Source organism: Anabrus simplex, chromosome 12 (assembly GCF_040414725.1).
Source record: "Anabrus simplex isolate iqAnaSimp1 chromosome 12, ASM4041472v1, whole genome shotgun sequence".
Classification (NCBI taxonomy): domain Eukaryota; kingdom Metazoa; phylum Arthropoda; class Insecta; order Orthoptera; family Tettigoniidae; genus Anabrus; species Anabrus simplex.
In genome coordinates this window covers 74,598,188-74,616,851 of record NC_090276.1, presented here as the reverse complement: position 1 = coordinate 74,616,851, position 18,664 = coordinate 74,598,188, and the positions used below count along the sequence as shown (strand labels likewise).

Genomic DNA, 18,664 nt, shown 5'->3' with positions numbered 1-18,664 from the left:
CGCAAAGAATGGCCATGTAGACAATGGATTGTAGGGTCAAAAAACATAAAACAAGAGTAATTCATTGGACACCCAGTTTGACGCAGTGATCCCCATCTACCCCAGCGCTGCTGGGGTAAAGAACTTTGTATTAACATTTTCCAATTATTCTTTAAAACGCTTTTTATAAAGTTTAAAAAACTCCGAACATCTAAGCCAAGCCAAGTACAGCTATCTCGACAGTCTTCTAGCACTACCGCAGTTCAGGTCTCCACCGAGCTGGGTTTCCTTGCTGGCATATGAAAGATAGCTACCGCAGCGAAATTTAAGGTCACTTCCTTGTCCTGGCTTTGGGGCGGCACTGTAAGCTCTCCCCCGACAGCAATTTACGGCAACAGGTCAGCTAGCTTAGGTAAGGTAGTTTTAATACTGGACACTCGAAGTCTTAAGTGCCACACACTGGAGACTGCTAGAAAAATATCAATATCTTAACAGTATAGCCACTTGAACATCGTCTTGCTAATAAAAATAGAGCCAGTATATGATATCAATTGTAATATAGAAATATATATTTTAGTCTTGGGTTTTGGCATGTATACAGCTTTTTCAAGCAATTCATTGATGGCATGTGTAGAGTATGTGCTTTGATATTTGCAAAAAATATTTAGGTTGCCCAGCATGAACAGAGTTAAGAGCGAAGTAAAAGAATTTTGTATTTAGTTTGCTGTGATGGTGGTACATAGTGAATTTTTGTAGTGTTCCTATTGGATTATAGGTGAAGGTTTTGGAGTTCTGTGGCATTCTTCATGAATATAACGTGTTATAAATCGTGACAAATATTTTCCCACATTTGTCGTTGATGCACGCACACTCAGTATGCGAGTGAAACTATAAAACTTCAGAGATGGTAAAATACCAGTTAAATTTTGCTGATTAGTTTAGATTAGTCTTTTTAAGTAAAAAACAAATAGATAGTCCCAATGTATTTTTGTGAAAACCATGACTGTACTATCTATCACGAAGCGTCACTGGATGAAACTGGAAGTACATTGTTTAAAATCTGCTATAGATTGTTATGATGGTGTCATCACTGCCGTGGATATCACTTTAGAAGTATGTGCGAGCGTGTGGTTGAATATATCTTTCTAAGGTAGACCTTTCCACGAAAAACGCTTCCTTGTATGGTGGTAATGTTGACTTTGGAGAGTGTAGAGGGGTTATGATTGTTTATATTTCAAAAACCTTTTTGCAGCTGGGGTAATGAATATGTTCACCGCACACCACTGGTTCAACGGCGGTCAAATTCAGTTCTCGATGTCAAAATTTCCACCACTTGCAGTAAAGGAAGGGATAACTTTAAGATTGACAGGACACAACGAATACACAGAATTTTCAAGTACTTCTTTTATTTTCCCGTTATCAATAGTAACATCACGAAGGTGAAGAATGAATACAATGACAGAAAAAAAGAGAAAAGAAAGACAAAGGTAAACATGAAAATAAATTCTATTCCTGAAAATAATTGATCTAAAAAGAACGTAGTAGTCAACGTAGGGACAGTTGCATAGGCCTACAGAAACACACAGTAGAGCCACTTTCTAGTCACTGGGAATATCATCTTCCTTTAACAGATTGCAGGTAATCATCTGCCCCACGTGACAGTTTTACATGAAAGATGCCACTTAAATTTGGTCAAGTTTAGCTGCCATGTGATATGGAAAATATCAAGGGAGATCATAATAATGGATTGGCTTGGGTGGCCTCATGATCTGTGCACGCTGTTAGTTTTGAGTGGAGAAAGGATCTGCAGATGCATTGAGAGGCAAATGAATGAAATCACATGTTAAAACGCATTTTTAAAGAATGGAAGGAAGATCGAGAGTAATAAAGAAAAGATAAATATTATATTTTACTGACAAATTTTGAATTCTTAAGCTACATAATTTCAGAACCTTAATTCTTTTCTCTCATTTTTGTTTGGAACAAGAACTGTTAATACACTAGTTTTTTTTATATTTACACAACCAGATTCACCAAAGAATAGCCAGTACATTACTTTATTTATACAGTCAGGTTCACAAAAGAATAGTTAATACGTTAGTTTATGTACACAATCTGATTCACAAAAATATAAAATATTGTGAGGTATTAAAGCTTGGTTTACACCATCGGCATATAGTTTTGAACGTTGTCGGTCCTACAGAAGTAGCAGTCTGATAGTTTGTTTGGTGCGTAGAGACTTTAAGGATGAACAAGCTTCAAGAATGCGTCCTGGGCTTTCCTAATCCCTTCATACAAAACTGTGCTGGCACCATGGCATTTGAGCCGTGTACATTTTGTAGCTACGGTCCCCTCACTCGCCGCGAGCGAAAAGTCTCTCTTCTTGGCATTCACACTACTATACTCTACTTTATACAACTAGCAACATAGAAATTTGGAATGTACTTTGTTTATTGCACAATTCATATTCATTCTCAATTGAAAATGTGAGTGTGTGTGAAGATACGGAAAATTTTAACAAATATTCAGTGAAGATATTCAGGTGTGATACGACTCTCTCCCAGAAAATTTCTTATCTGATCCAACTGTCATTTGAAGAAATTGAACGTGTTGCACAACGTTCCACCATCTAAATGATGTGAATTGTGCATCACGAAATAGGATTTGCATTTGCAGCTTACTTAGTGTAGAAACAAACAATGAGCTTTTCCAACTTTTATCCCAGTATACACTAACTACAAAATAAATGTTATATCGAAAGTCTCCCATTTTGACCTGGCAATTAACATATCGTCGTTGCCGGGACAAAACCTCCTATGTGAAATATTTTAGCTTAGAACTTTGGCCGGTAAGGTTCTGTCATCTAAGGTGCAATATTGTGTGACAATTGTCAAGGCATTCTCGACCTTCATAATGTATGTGCTGCGGGTCAGTATATCTCCAAAAATATTAACACACAGGAGGTTTCGTCCCGGCAACGACGATATACTCTGAGGTGGAGAGGTTCCCCCCCTCCTCATAGGTGATGCCACTACTGCTACTTTGCTGTATTGAAAGGTAACACTTTCTGTAGTAGGTTAGAAACATAATAGTGCAGTTTAAATACCTTTAAACAATATCTTTTTGTCAACTAAAGGTCATTAGATAAAGAACACTTTGAATGCAGTCAGATATCCATTTGATACATAATAAAACCTCATTGATATTTTTGTACAGTCCCTGCAAATTTTCTATTGTAACACATTGACGACCGGCCCCGGAGATCTCGGTTTTTATGCACGGCCATGGTTTGTAGCTTGTTGGCTATAGTCTTACCTACTTTCAATCATGTCATGGAGTAGAGGGATGAAACATTTTAGTGTCTAATGTAATTTTTTAATTGTATGTTCTTTGTATCCATGGAGACTTTGTGTATACACGGATGTTCTTACGCGCCAAGAATTATTGCCCATGGCAACAACCCCATGTGACAACGTATTTCAATATATTTATATGCAAATTCATTATCTGATGTAACACATGGGTGACGAGCCCTGAGAATTCTCGTAGTTTCTCAGCTGATGACGTGACAGCCAACAGGAGGTGCCGGGCTACGAGAATTCTCTCTTTCTTGCACCTCTTATTTCCTTGATTATTGATGAAATTGTGGGCAAGATTGTGTCCCAAACTGTGTAGTCGTGGAATATAGATTATCGCTGCATTTTCTTTCCTTAAACCTTTACGTATTTAACAAAATTATGTCTGATATGTAGAGCTGTTCCCTGGAAATCAGGTGCGGATATCAACATGGCGCGGCGTATTCAGTTGCCGACGGCTACCGATAATCTATATATTTAAAAAATTTATGAAAAATAAAGTCAGTCCGGCCATTCTATTCAGTCGGTTTCCTTAATTTTTTTTAACTGAAGGGTATCCATGCACAGATTTGTCATCAGGTACTATAAATCACTTCTGCCTTCCTCAAATTATTTGATTTTTTCAATTTTTTATCTCTTTGAAGCAATCATATCTTTGGTTCTAATTGCGGTACGGAGTTCATTTTGGCCTAAGAATCCTCAGTGGATCAACCTCTTTCATCTCAGCTCTTAACTATTCAAATGGGTTGATTATGAGAAAAGTTATGAGTACATTTGTCTCCATGACGAATATCTTTGAAGGACTTTTTAACAGTTCGGCGCGTAGTGTCGTTCCAAGGAACGTTTAATTCAATTTCTTTGTGTGATGTATTTTCAAGTGTTTTGTTGACATAATATTAAATTCTATTACCACAGCAGATCATGTGCTTTATTTCATTAACTCGAAACTTTGCAGATACATCCGTGAGGATGGTAAAGAACAGCACCATACTTTGTACATTGCAGGCGGAGCCAGCGGGAAACTGCTAGTTGTGATTATGTACAGACCGGTTATAATAGGTAGTGAGTGACAGTGAATTAGATATTTCTAATGATTAACGGCTAACACTAAATGGGAGAAACTGTAAAGAGTAATCCGTGTATACTTGAATACAATACGTACACGAAAGGCACAAACAAAGCATTCTTACTACCCAATACTTAGAAAGACTATTAAATGGAGCTACAAGCAGAATTGTTTTGGAAAGTATCACACCGTACAGACTACTAGGCAATGTAGTGAGTACATGTTTCAAGTTTGACGTCAATATCTTGAACAACTTTAGAGTTACAGTAGTTTCAGGGCAGCAGTTTAATTTCTTTCCTGGAGGCTTGAACTATCTGGTCTACATGGGGTGGCAGCCCCCGTTCGGGGCCCGTCGTCAATGTGTTAATTACATTGTTATTCCTTAGTGGTGAAGCAATTTCAGAAACATCCTGTTTTAATGATGTGATGGTTCTCAGAAATCAATAGGATGATCCCAGCGGATGGAGGACTGGAATTTCTATGAATCGATGGAAACATGAAAATAGCCAGTCTTTCCCGTTATTTTCTAGTGCATGGATGAAATGTGGGTATGGTCTCTGTTCAATATAAGTTAGTAAGTTTGGAAAAAAAAAAAAAAAGGCATTGGGTGAAAATGCAACAGATAACAGTTGCAAACACTGAGAATTTTTTCAATGCACATAGGCAGTATTTCTTAAAAGAAAAGAAATTGCGAGGAAAATATTATGATCAGGAAATCATTGGAAACTTCTATAGGGCTATAAATTGGTTTAACAAATGTTCATGTAGGAGGTTCCCATACATATCATAAATTAACCTGAATTCCCTCAGTAAAACAATAACACCTTGTATTGAAAATAATATTTCAAGTGTTGACTGTATTAGTTATTCTAGCATAAGAATTAAGGCGTGAATGCCTTGTTACAATTTAACTTTGATGGAGTTAACTGTGATGGTTACTTAACTCCATAATAATCTGGTCCCTGGGAAAATTTACTGCTTCATGGTTTTGAACAGTAATTCACAAAAATTACTTCCACATTATTATAAAAATATTGCATCTCTCGAAATGACCTATTTTCATATTTCTCATTCTCATTGGTATTCGAGAAGATGAAAAAAGTTTTATTGTTGATAACATGACACACTAACTGATTACTCAATGGGTATCAGGGTTTTCCCGATACAGTTTTGTCTGCTCACTTTGAGGGCTAGTCTTCAGTGCACTGGGAACTTCCATTTTCGCACTGTGACATGCTAAGATACGTTGCTCTGGTTGCAATTTTTCTGTCAATACATAGAAATATGTGGCTCCCTGGCGTGCTGCTAATTGCAGCGGTGTATCTCCATTTTGACACGTCGCAAATACGTCTGCACCGCTTTCCACCAACAAATGCATACAGTTCACAGTACCGGCTAAAATACTTTCGTATAGTGGAGTGTTATTGCGATCGTTTCTAACATCGACCGGGCAGCACCTGCTGATCAGTGTACGAGTTATCTCTTCGTTACCGACCATGACCGCTAAGTGTAGAGGTGTTGTTGCGTACAGAGTGTTCGTGATGCGTGCTCCTGTTTCGAGCATAAGATCCAGGCATGCTTTGTGTCCCCAGTAAGCGCTATAATGCATTGGCGTCTCGTTCTCAATGTCCTTGGCATTCACGCTTGCCCCATTCTGCAGCAGTAGCTTCACGTTAGTTTCATTTCCATAAGCTGCGGCTATGTGGAGCGGTGTAATCTTCTCATAGTATGTTTCGGCGTTTACATTTGCGTGTTGTTGCAACACTTGTTGCAAGTATTCCACTCTGTGTGCAGCTGCAACATGTGCTGCTGTTACTCCTTGAGGTCCTGCCTTATTTATGTCTCTTGGCAGCAACATAACAAAATGCTTAATGCTCCACTGTGCAGCCAAGTCGAGTGGCGTATTGTTATCTCCGTTTTGAATGAAAACATCGGCTCCTTTTCTTAAGAGCATTGTTATACATTGTTTTGATCTGCGGTTCACTGCCAAATGTAATGGAGCATCCCCTCTGTTATTCACAGCATTGGGATCTGCTCCTTTTTCTAACAGGAGCTTGACACAGTTTTCCTTTTTGTTGGAAACTGCAACGTGCAGCAGCGTGTCTCCTGTAGAACTGGCTGCGTTTATATCTGTCTTGCTTCCGCTCTGAAGCAGTAAGGAGAGAGTTACCTCACAGCCTCTTAAGACAGCTACATGAAGCGGTGTCAGGCCTTCTTTATTTTTTATGGACAGGCTTGCTTTGTGTTCTAACAAACTGCGAATGCAGTCTAAGTAGCCCATCTTCACCGCAAAATGCAGTGGTGTGTCTCCATTTATTTCTGCCCTGTTAATGTCCGCACCTTTCTTCAAGACACACTCCAAGGTCTGATGGGAACCTTCCCAGATGAGAGAATGCAGGTCGACTAGGTTAGTCTCTCCCACCTGCTGTTGGTCTCGAGCTGCGCAGATATCGAACGGCAAGGTACTCTTCTTATCTCCGGCCCTTTCTCTCTCGATGTAAGTGACGGATGCTCCTTGCTTCAACAAGGCTTCGATGCACGATCGACTGTCTTGCACGATGGCTATAGTCAGTGGGGACAAATGTGATTTGTCTCTCAAATTAATGTCAGCTCCGTAGTCTATGAGAAGCTGTAGACATTCCAGTTGGTCGTAGCAAGCGGCTTGGAAGAGCGGTGTGAACTCTTCGATCTCTTCTATGCTATACAACAGGCTGTTGTTAATGACGTATACTATTCCGGTTTTGTTTGGATCTGCTTTGTTTTTCAGCAGAAGTTCCATGCAAGCAAAATAATTTTCTTTAGGAACTTCAAACGTAAAGTTCTTTACGTGGTTGGGAATTGCCAGCACGTGGATTGCCGCCAAGAGGGGCGTCAATTGTTCCACTCTATTTTTTATTTGAGTTCGGTTTCTGCCATCGGGATCTGCGCCACTTTCAAGCAGTAGTTGGACGATATCTGGATATCCCTTCTCGACTGCATAGGTTAATGGTGTAATACCGTTAGAGTCAAGAAAATTGACTTCGGCTCCTCTCTTGATGGCTCTTCTCACGGTGAGGTGGTCTCGGCGTGCTATCGCTCTCATAAGGTGTTCCTCCTGGAGTAGTTGTGGGAAGTCCATTTCTCTTTCTGAAAGAGAGTGGCAAAACAGTTAATAATAATAATAATAATAATAATAATAATAATAATAATATATAAAATAGTTGTCTGTACATTGCTTAGAATTAAAAAGGATCATATTTCTGTATTGGTCATGTCCACAGTAAGAAGGAAATGTAATTTTTAATTTTCTATTACGTATGTATGTACATCACGAGAGAATGGATAAACAGAAATAAATGAGCAGCTTAGGGGAATAAGTCTAGAGATGGCGAACACGACTTCTGTGGCACACCACACATCGCATAATTCAACACTCTGCATCATTAAAGAAGTTTGTTGCAATTTATTCTCTACAAGTGATGTTATACCATGAAACATTCAGTCTAATGACTGGCTTAATGATAATTTTAAAAGAAAATAACCGATGGCACACTAGAAGTTATAAACAAGACCTTAACTGATACGCTACTTGGAAAAGATTTGTCATTTCTGATCTAGGCTCTAAACAGTTTAATTTGGGCTGCGTGAAATGTTACTTTAGGACAAGGCCTAAAATTTAATTCTCAAATATCGATATTTTTATTTGTCTTGTCGATAAACACTACATAACGAAAGTTACATGTAATACCATTTATGATTGCATAGGTCTTGTACAGTTTTACCGTACCACCTATGATAAGAGATATTAATGAATTTAGATTTTTGATGCTTAGTTCATTATAAATCGAGCCACGAGAAAGTGGCTACACAGAATTTAATGAAAATCGGTGTATAAAGTCGGAGAATAAACGTTATCTAGGTTATAAATAATATAGGAAGGCCTAAAATTTAATTTTAAAATATTATTAGTGGTCCTATTGATAAATACTGTACCAGGTGTATGCACAAGTCTTTTCCAGTTTCACTAAGAGATGGCGCCAGCGAACAGTACGCAGCGTTATGAATTTGACACAGTTTGTTCGTCTGTCATTAGCCTACCAACACACAAAACTTCAGTCCGCCAACCACTAGCGTCTGTTGTATCGTTCAGTGATTATGTCAATGTTCGTGCCTGAAAAAGAACATTTGCGGCACACATGGATTTTCTTATTTGAAAGAAAAAGGCTGTGGAAAGTCATAGTTCGCTGGTAGAAACCTATGGTGAACATGCTCCATTGATTAGAACATGCGAGACATGGTTTCAACGATTTAAACATGGTGATTTTAATGTGAAAGACAGCTCGCGCTCTGGTAGACCACAAAAGTGCAAAAAACGAGCAATTGTAGGCATTACTGGATGATGAGCCAATTCGGACTCTACAGCAATTGGCACGAGCATTAAATGTCGCAAGATACAATCAGCAGATGTTTACGAGCAATGGGCAAGGTCAATAAACTCGGTAAATGGGTCCCACAAGATTTGAAGGAACAGCAGACAGCAAATAGAAAATCACAAAGTCGCTTACGAAATGCTGCTTCAAAGCCACGAAAGAAAATCATTTCTGTAGCGAATTGTGATGGGTGACAAAAAATGGATTTATTTTGAAAACCCGAAGCGAAGAAAGTCGTGGCTCTCACCTGGCGAAGCCGGTCCTTCAACACAGAGGCCAAATCGCTCCAGCAAGAATACTGTGCTTTGTGTCTGGTGGGACCAGAGCGGTATTGTGTATGATGAACTCTTGAAGCCTGGCAAAACGATTAATGCACAATACTATCGCCAACAAAGGATTAATTTAAATCGGGCATTGATCGAAAGAATGCCGGAATGGATCAGAAGACATAGCAAAGTGATTTTGTTACATGACAGCACAGCAAAAGCAGTGAAAGACTCTTTGAAATCGCTTGGATGAGACATCCTTCCGCACCCGCCGTGCTCCCCGACCTGACGCCATCTCAATTAAGTATTTATTTATTTTCCACCTAGTCGATACAATGATTGCTTAAGGCATCAACGGGGCACGCGCTCGCCGAGCAGCACTTCAGCAATTTTGAGGAAGTTGGAAATTGGTTTGCCGCAAAAGACAAGCAGTTTTTCTGCCGTGGTATTCGTAACTTACCTGAAAGATGGGCGAAGTGTGTAGAAGCTGATGGTCAGTATTTTGAATAAACAAAAATGAATTTCCCTTAAAAATGATGTGTTTTCTTTACCACAAAAATTTGTGCATACACCTGGTGTGGAGAATACAATGTCCCGATCATTTGTTTTACCGTAGTGGCTACGATCGCAGAGATATTCATAATCAAGACGTTTGTTGCTTACTATTCGGTCGTGTTAACTGGAGAGCACGTTCTCATCAGTGCATATCGGCAAGTAAAATGGTAAAAACGACTATTGCGAGAAAAATTTGTGGGGTGTAATGAAAGGAGACACTGGATGCTCTAATATCGCAGTCAAGAGAAAACTAGATGTGAAGGCCTACAATATCGGAACCCGAGATCAAATCAAGATCGGGAATAATATAGAACAGAGAGCAAGGAAGTGAGAGGCACCTCAGAATCTGGGTAACAACTTGAGAGGTGGACATAAAATACAATTGTGCACAGGCTAAGTAATTATCCCGTCAACAGCTAGTCATTGTCATCGACTGCAACTCGTACCCGAGTAAACACATTCTTCAGCAGTTCACATTTTCACACTCGCAATGCTTTGTCAGTATTTTTCATATGACTTAGTAGCCCAGCCTTGGCATGAAACATACGTCCACACAGATCACATGGACTGGCTGGGGGAGGGCGGACCTTTTTTGCTTGTCGTTTATCCTCTTCATCTCTGTCGTAACTGATGTAGAAACAATGTGGCGCCAATTCTTAGCAAGTGTATTCCGGCTCTTTTCATAATATGCTTTAGCTGATCCTTGAAATGCCTCAAAGGGGCTCCACGAAGTCTTGTGCCAGAGCAGACGAGGAAGCCTGGTTTCACTCATGTGATGGACGTGCACTATCCATCAGAGATGGTGAGTAGCTTCAATGCTTATAGCACACGCTTTCTCAAGAACTGCAAGGTTGGTGACACAGTCCTTCCATTTGATGTTCAAGATCGATCCAAGTTTTTGCAGATGGAAGCGCTCATCCTGACAGTTGGAGGGTCCAAGTTTCACAACCACAAAGCATTGTCGATATGCATTCTAAGGTCCTTATCTGTGAAGACACGATGCCGAGTGGGCAGCACCAGTTCTCCTGTCCACATTTTGATGAATGATTTGTCCAGATGTGTTATCATGAAGAGTCTTGACCAGATCTACGAAATGCCGTGGTCAGCCAAAGTATTGTCCACGTAGCTGGTCTGAGGACTGAGTCGAATGCCTTTTCCAGGTCAAAGAACTCTACGAATAAAGGAGTCAGTTGCTCTCTGCATTTTCCTTAATTTACCTTGCACAGATCATATCTGTAATCTCTCTGAATGTTCGAAAACCACTCTGCTAATAATATATCATCATCATATACAGTTTCCATCTGTTGGCCAGGTCTACTTGGAACATAAGCCTCTTCATCTCCTCTGGTCTTCCCATCACTTCTCCCTTGTCACTCTTGCCCAGTCCTCTCCTCTTCTCTGTACACACTCTCCCACTCCTATCCACCTGTCTCTTGGTCTTCCTTTTGGTTGTTTTCCTCTTGTCTCCATTTCATCCATCCTCCAGAGCAGGGGTTCCCAACCTGGGGGGCGTGAAGTGATTTCCCAATTGTTTTTTTTAACTCGAATATTGCAATTTTGTGTAATAAACGTTTTTCGAATCTCTCCAAGTGATTATCGCGCCAAGTCAATCGTTCAAAAGCACTGGCCATTGCCAACTGTCGGCACAAATCTCTGCAGAGCTGCGAGGTTGGAGGTGAAATAAGGAATTTGCGGAGCAAAATGAAGCCTGAGAACAGGCGCGGGAACAAGACCACTCAACGCATTTTTAATTGCACACTTTGTGGACCTACTTGCGTGAAAGTAAACTATAACCATACGAGACATGTTTCAACTCATCAACGACGTAGTAGTTCCTTTCATTTTCCAGTATTGTTGTTACATACTGTACAAAGTTTTTCTCATAAACAAAATATATTACATGAAGGAGGTACTCTTATAAATGTCAGTATTATATCAAATTGACCTAGTAGCGAGAACAGCAGGGGATAAGGCAATAATGGGCTAAATTATAATAAATTTATTTAATATAACATGTTAGGCTTTCACGTCTAGCGTGAAATTCTATGTAGGCTACTGGTATTTCGGGCTACAACAAATTAATGTTTAAACACAGCAATTAATGAAACAGTGACATTTTCTCACCAAAGATCTTAACTGGCAATAAGTTACTCTAGTCAGGAGTCGACATTAACTCTGAAGAACAAAGAATATCAGAGTTTCAGAAGCAACAAATGAAGTGGAAGTTCCTCCTTCCCTCTCACTCTGCAGCATATAGACTCGTTTTGTGGGTAGCTCGTCCTTGAATGCTCTGTTTCCACCCCTACACATTCTTATTCTTCCCTTGCAGTCAAATCGGCGAGAGCTGCACAGTACAGCTGTCCCATCAGACGTGCACAGTAATGGTCATGACAACACATCGCCGATAGACCATCAGTGACCAGGCCCTTCAACTGTTGATTCTGTGCCTCTTATACTTTCGCAGTGGACTTGTCTGTCAATATTTTATTGTGAGTGTTGTGTATGCTTCGCTGTAACAGTGTGACTGTGTGAATTGTGTTATTTAATATTGTGACTTTTTAAAATTGATAATGATGTCCAAGAAGAGACTGTACAATGATGACTAAATTAAATATGGCTTCACAGTCATTGAACGGAACGGAATACAACAGCCTCAATGCATAATCTGCCACTGTTTTCTGAGTAACGATGCGATGTGGCCTGTGCGCTTGGAGAGACATTTAAACACGAATCATTCAGGCTTAAAAGACAAACCCCCAGAATTTTTTGTAACTAAACCAGACTCACTAAAACGTATGAAATTAGATTCATCGGCTACTTTTAACTAAGAAAATGAGAAAGCAGTGGAAGCACCATATGAACTAGCTCTTCTGATTGCCAAAGACGGGAAAGCACACACAATTGGGGAAACATTAGTAAAGTCATGCATGTTATTAGCCGCAAATATAGTTTTGGGTGAAGGGAATCGGCATAAATTGTTTAAAATTTCTCTTTCTGATAACACAGTGAAGTGCAGACTTCAAGAACTGTCAGAAGACATTAAAATTCAAATTTTGGAGAAGCTGAAAGCATCTACAATTCAATTCAGTACGATGAAACAACCGAAGTGGCCCATTGTTGTCAACTGATAGTATATTGTCGATTTGTCGACAGTGGAATTTTAAGAGAAGAAATGTTATTCTCCCAATGTTTAAAAACAACTTCGGAAGCTTGTGATGTGTTTTGTCATCCATAGTTTTTTCCAAAAACATGGACTTCCGTGGGAAAATGCAGTAGGTGCATGTACGGATGGTGCACCTGCTATGATTGGGTCACATTCTGGGTTTCTCAAACTGGCCAAAGATAAAAATCCAAACATCATAGGAACCCACTGTATAATTCACAGACAGGCTTTGGCGGCCAAAACTTTGCCCGAAGATTCTAATAGCACTATAAAAGTAGCTATAAGAATTGTGAACTCTGTGAAGACAAGTTCTTTACAGACAAGGTTGTTTGAAGCCCTTTGTGTTGACGTTCAAGCCGATCACAAAACTCTCCTCTTCCACACAGAGGTTCGCTGGCTATCAAAAGGGAACATGTTGGCTCAACTGTTTGAATTAAAGTCTGAATTTGAAATTTTTCTTCTTGGTGAAGGTAAGAACGATCTGTACGAACTGTTTACTGATGCCAATTTTATCGTCTCATTGGCATATCTTTGCAATTTTTTGAAGCTTTGAACAGTTTGAACTTAAAGTTCCAAGCCAAAAACTACAATAGTATGCTTGCATATAATGCCATCAGAGCTTTCCTGGAAAAATACAGTTATGGAAACGCCGGCTTCAGTTGAGCAACTTCTCATCCTTTCACCGCCTTAATGAAATTTAGCCGGAAAATGAATGAGATCGTAATAAACTTAACGTGCAAATTTAGTCACATTTGGTTTCCCTGGCACAAGAATTCAATTTCTATTTTTCCTGATATCTCTTCAGATGAATGGTCCTGGATGTTAACAAGAAATCCGTTTGCCATTGACATTGAAGCACTGCCAGCAAAACTTCAAGAAGAAGCCATAGATATAAAGTGCGATTCGAAGCTAAAAGATTATTACAAAATATTAGGACTGGGCGACTTTTGGGTAAACTGTCTTGCAGTGTATCCTTGAAACAGCCAAAGTAGCATTGCGTGTCATTGTCCCATTTTCAACGACATATTTATGCGAGTCAGGATTTTCAACGCTGAGCATCATAAAAACAAAGCAGCGCTGTCGGCTTGATGTTGCAAATGATCTCCGCTGCGCTCTGTCAAACATCAAACTATACATACCGAATCTTACCAAGAGAAAACAGTGTCAGCCTTCTCACTGACATTTGTTGACTAATATACGGATTGATTTTAAAAGTGTGTTCTTTGTGAAAATGAAAACCTACAACCTGCTTTCCAGTCAATGACTGGGTCAGGGATGTAATGAATGAAGCAGATATAGGGTATTAGTACGATGGGGTCGCCACTCCCAAAGTGATTTATTAATGAGTGATGGATGCTATGAAATGAGAATGGAGAGTGTTGCTAGAATGAAAGATGACAGGGAAAACCGGAGTACCCGAAGAAAAACCTGTCCCGCCTCCGCTTTGTCCAGCACAAATCTCACATGGAGTGACCGGGATTTGAACCACGGTATCCAGCGGTGAGAAGCCGACGCGCTGCCGTCTGAGCCACGGAGGCTCTTGTGTTCTTTGTATTGTGCTAAAATGAAGTTAGTATGTCACAGATATAAAGCGCGTACTTCATATTATTTTTATTTTCATAAATACTTCAATAATGGAATAATTCATTATGTTAGGTCTATATCCTCCACGTCAGTTTATCGGAGAGGTTATAGAAGCGATTGGGGGGGGGGGGGGGTGACGACCACCCGTATCTGAAAAGGGGGGCGTCAGCTGGAAAAGGTTGGGAACCACTGCTCCAAAGTATCCTTTCCTCTGTCATTCTCTTCATGTGTCCATAGCAATTAAATCTAGATATGACTATCCTGTTCTGTAGTGGCTCTTCTTTTCCTATATCACTTAACCTCCTCATTTCTCATCTTTCCATTCTCGTCGCTCCTATCCTCCTCCTCAGGAATGTCACTTCTTTTGCCTGTATCCTAGTCACAGCTCTCTGCCTCATTACCCAAGTTTCTGCTGCATACGTCAGAATAGGTACATCCTGTATATCACTCTTATGCTTCTATGAGGGACATCCTTGCTCCAAACCAGGCTTCTGACACATTTCAGGAACGCTCCTGCTGGTCTTCCATGCTCGATTGTTTCTTTATCATTTCTTCCACTTTCTTCTGTGATACTTCCCAGGTACTTGAAACTCGCTACCTTCCTAAGCATTATCCCTCTCGTAGGTCTCTCCTTTCTAGTTGTGATCACTATCTCACTATTTTTGGCATTAAACTTCATGGAAAATTCTGAATTCCCATGGAGGGAATTAGATATTTTTCACCAATGGAGCATGGGTAGGGCCTGACACATCCCACTCTGATGAGTCCAGTGTCAGACCTAAGACGAAACACTGGTTAATAGAGCAAACGCCTGAAAAGCCTTACATCTGATATGTTTTTGACATTAAACTTCATTCCGTATTGTTCCACCTCATCTTCGCATGCATGTAACTGTTTCTGGATATCCTCTTCCTTGTCTCCCCAGATTAGCAGGTCATCTGCAAACATCACTTTCATTTACCCAGTTTTCCTTCCCATTTATATCATTAGTGCGTTCATTACTACAATGAAGAGCAAAGGTGACAGAGCACTTCCTTGTCTTAATCCACTTTCTTGCTCAAACCAGTCTGTTCTCTCTCGTCTTACTTTCACACAACTGACACTTCCATGGTACATCTCCTACACTCTTTCTGTTGTCTGCTTCTCAACAACTTTCTTCTGTAAGGCTTCCCATACCTTGTTTCTGCATACATGATCATATGCATTCTCAAATCCAACAAGGCCATCAGTAGATCTTTATCCCACCCATGATGGTCTTGTAGTTTTCTCCTGCAAATATAAGGTCTACTGTGGACCTTCCTGTTCTAAAGCCATACTGCTCTCTTCCACCCTCGAACAGTGTTAACCATACAGACGTGGCCACCAGGCAGGCTTATATAGATTACATTATGAAGACTTATTTTTCGTATAGCATTGTGCATATGAAGATTAATCACAATGTGCAGCCATCGTTATTTTCACAGCAGAGTTCCAGATAAGAACTTCAACTGCCGCTCCATCTTCGCCATAGCTGAAGTACAGAATATTCCTCCAGATTGCATATAAATGAAAGTCATAAGAGTTTGCAACCCAGCGTCAGCATAAATGTGCAGTCTCCCGCATAAACTTCAACCGTTCATTAGTACGGGCCTTTGGTTATCTCCAGAAATATTAATTGTCTCGCAGTAATGTAAGTAAGAAAAGGGGCTGCCTGCCCAGAATGGCAAAGGAGTGCTCTATTCGTGCAGAAGAACGTGGATTCGATTGCCTGTCAGGAAGCTCAAAAATTTAACAAATAAGATTTTCACTTCTGGAGGTGAACATGGCTTTAAGGTTTGCTCTTCCTACAGTACCAAGTTCATTCGTAGGGGCAAAGATGACTGCACAGAGAGCTTGCCACTCTACCCCACCAAGTGCAGAGGTTACAGTTAGTGGAAGTCTTTACCTTCCACTGTTCAAAGGGCCTTTATGGCCTGTACAGAGATGACTGCTACTTTGGTTGTATATAACAAAAGTGATAGGAGATTCAATTTCCAGTCTTTTATTTAAGTAATTTTTATAGTCAGAGCTATAATAATGGAGATATTCACCAACTTCAGGTTTTTTGGCCAAGTCCATCAATGGCAGGCATTGTTGACATGGAAATATTGTTCAGTTATCATGGCACGAACTGGTGTGGTTGTTCTAGGAATTATTTTTATAACCTTCAAAACTCTGTAATAATTAGCTCCTGTTGATCAGTAAGAAAATTAACATGGCACTTGAAATGAAGTGAAGGTAACTAGTTCAAAAAAAGAATAGAAGCTTTTGAAATGTGGTGTGACAGAAGAATGCTGAAGGCAAGATGGATAGATCGAATCTTGAATGAAAAAATACTGAATCGAATTGGTGAGATGATTTGGCTAAATTTGACGAGAAGACAGAATGATAAGACAAATCTTAAGACAGCCAGGACTTTTTCAGTTGGTTTTTGAGGAAAGTATAAGGAGTAAGAACATTAGGGGTAGACCAAGGTATGAATACGATTAGGAGATGTAGGATGCAGCAGTTACATGAAAATGTTAGTACAGGATAGTGGCATGGAGCGTGCATCAAACCAGTCTATGGACTGATGACTCAAACAACAGTTGGATGCAAGGATAATGTCCACATAAAGGAGGCAACTAATACTGGTGAGTTACTGGAATTTACCTATGATGAAAAAGACATTTACAAAAAGATACAAAAATTGAAAGCTAGGAAACCAGCCAGGCTTGATAATATTTCTGGGGTATATTAAAGGCAGTGGGTTGGGATATAGCGTTATATGTGAAATGCTTGCTCATTCATGCAAACATTAATCAAATACAGTAATGAATGGAGAGTTGCAATAGTATATACAGTATATACAAGGGGAAGGATAAAACAGACAATTACAGACCAGTCAGCTTGACATGTTGTTCGTAAGCTCTGGGAAAGCATTCTTTCTAAGTATATTAGATAGACTAGCAAAATTACTAACTGGTTTGGCAGAAGGCAGTTCAGGTTTAGGAAAGGTTATCCTGGTGAGACTCAATTATTAGGATTAAGGGAGGTTAGATGGACTGTATTGCTATTGACCTATCCAAGGATATAGATAGGATAGGTCAGGGGACATTATTGTTCGAAAATGTGAGCTGTTGGACTAGACAAGGATAAGATGGGTGAATGGTTGGCTACATTTCTAGAAAAGAGAATTCGGAGGTGACGCGTTATCTGATCCTGTAATAATTAGGAGGGGGCCTTCAAGTAAACAGTAAAAACCTGAAATCACAGATAAGGCCTTCTACAACTTGCTTTTCGTCGCACCGACACAGAGGTCTTATGGCAACGATGGGATAAGAAAGGCCTAGGAGTGGAAGGGAGCGTCCGTGGCCTTAAGGTACTGCCCCAGCATTCACCTGGTGTGAAAATGGGATACCATAGAAAACAATCTCCAGGGCTGCAAACAGTCGGGTTTGAACCCACAATCTCCCGAATGCAAGCTCACAGCTGCGCGCCTCTATCCGCACAGCCAACTTGCCTGGTAAAGGCTGTTTGAAGATTATATTAAACTGTATAGGGTAGGATATAAGTCGCAGGATTGCGAGATGGTGGTGGTGATTTTTGTTTTAAGAGCAAGTAAGACTAGGCAACCATCCTCTATATAACACTAACCACAGAGAAAAAATGGAAGGGACCCAATATATAGAAATTGAGTCTTTCATGGCTGGTGCTACAAATCATGTCAGAGCTTGTAGGCAGTGATCCAGCAGTGTGTGATGGTTGCGATGTTTCACCGAAGACTGCGTTCGGCATAGTCAAGGATGATAAAGATGTTGATTCCCATAGGGAACCTGACGGTATGCACTAGCCATGCGTCTTGGTAGGTGTACTATTTACCAACTGATGAGCCCAACTTAGCACACTGGGGCGAAACGCTGGCAACCAGGAATGAGTTAGCTGGAAAATTTATTATGCCCAATAACGGTCCAACTATATTGGTATCGTCAAGGATTCCGACTGACTTTGATAGCAGCGAACCCCACAGTGGAATGAAGTGGTGGTGTAATTCAATCTCGTTATATAGTGCAGGCGGAGACAGGAAACTGATCACCTGTTGCCTTTTCTGTCCTGCCTCAGCCATCTTGTCCTTCAGGATTTAAGGCTTTCAGGACTGGAAACCAGGCTTTGTTTACCTGTTCAGATTCCTCCTTACGGTTGAAGCTGCAGGTGTGGTGTACTGTATGTCATGGCCTACGAGCAACTGATGACTGGATTAGCTTTTGTGACCATGTTGAAAAATATAA

At 40.2% G+C, this 18,664-nt stretch overlaps 1 protein-coding gene across 1 annotated transcript in view; it reads left to right on the top strand.

Annotated features, from left to right (window-relative positions):
* Positions 1-18,664, top strand: part of LOC136884292 (bestrophin homolog 24) — a 225,392-nt gene that overhangs the window by 161,313 nt on the left and 45,415 nt on the right. The window lies entirely within an intron of this gene.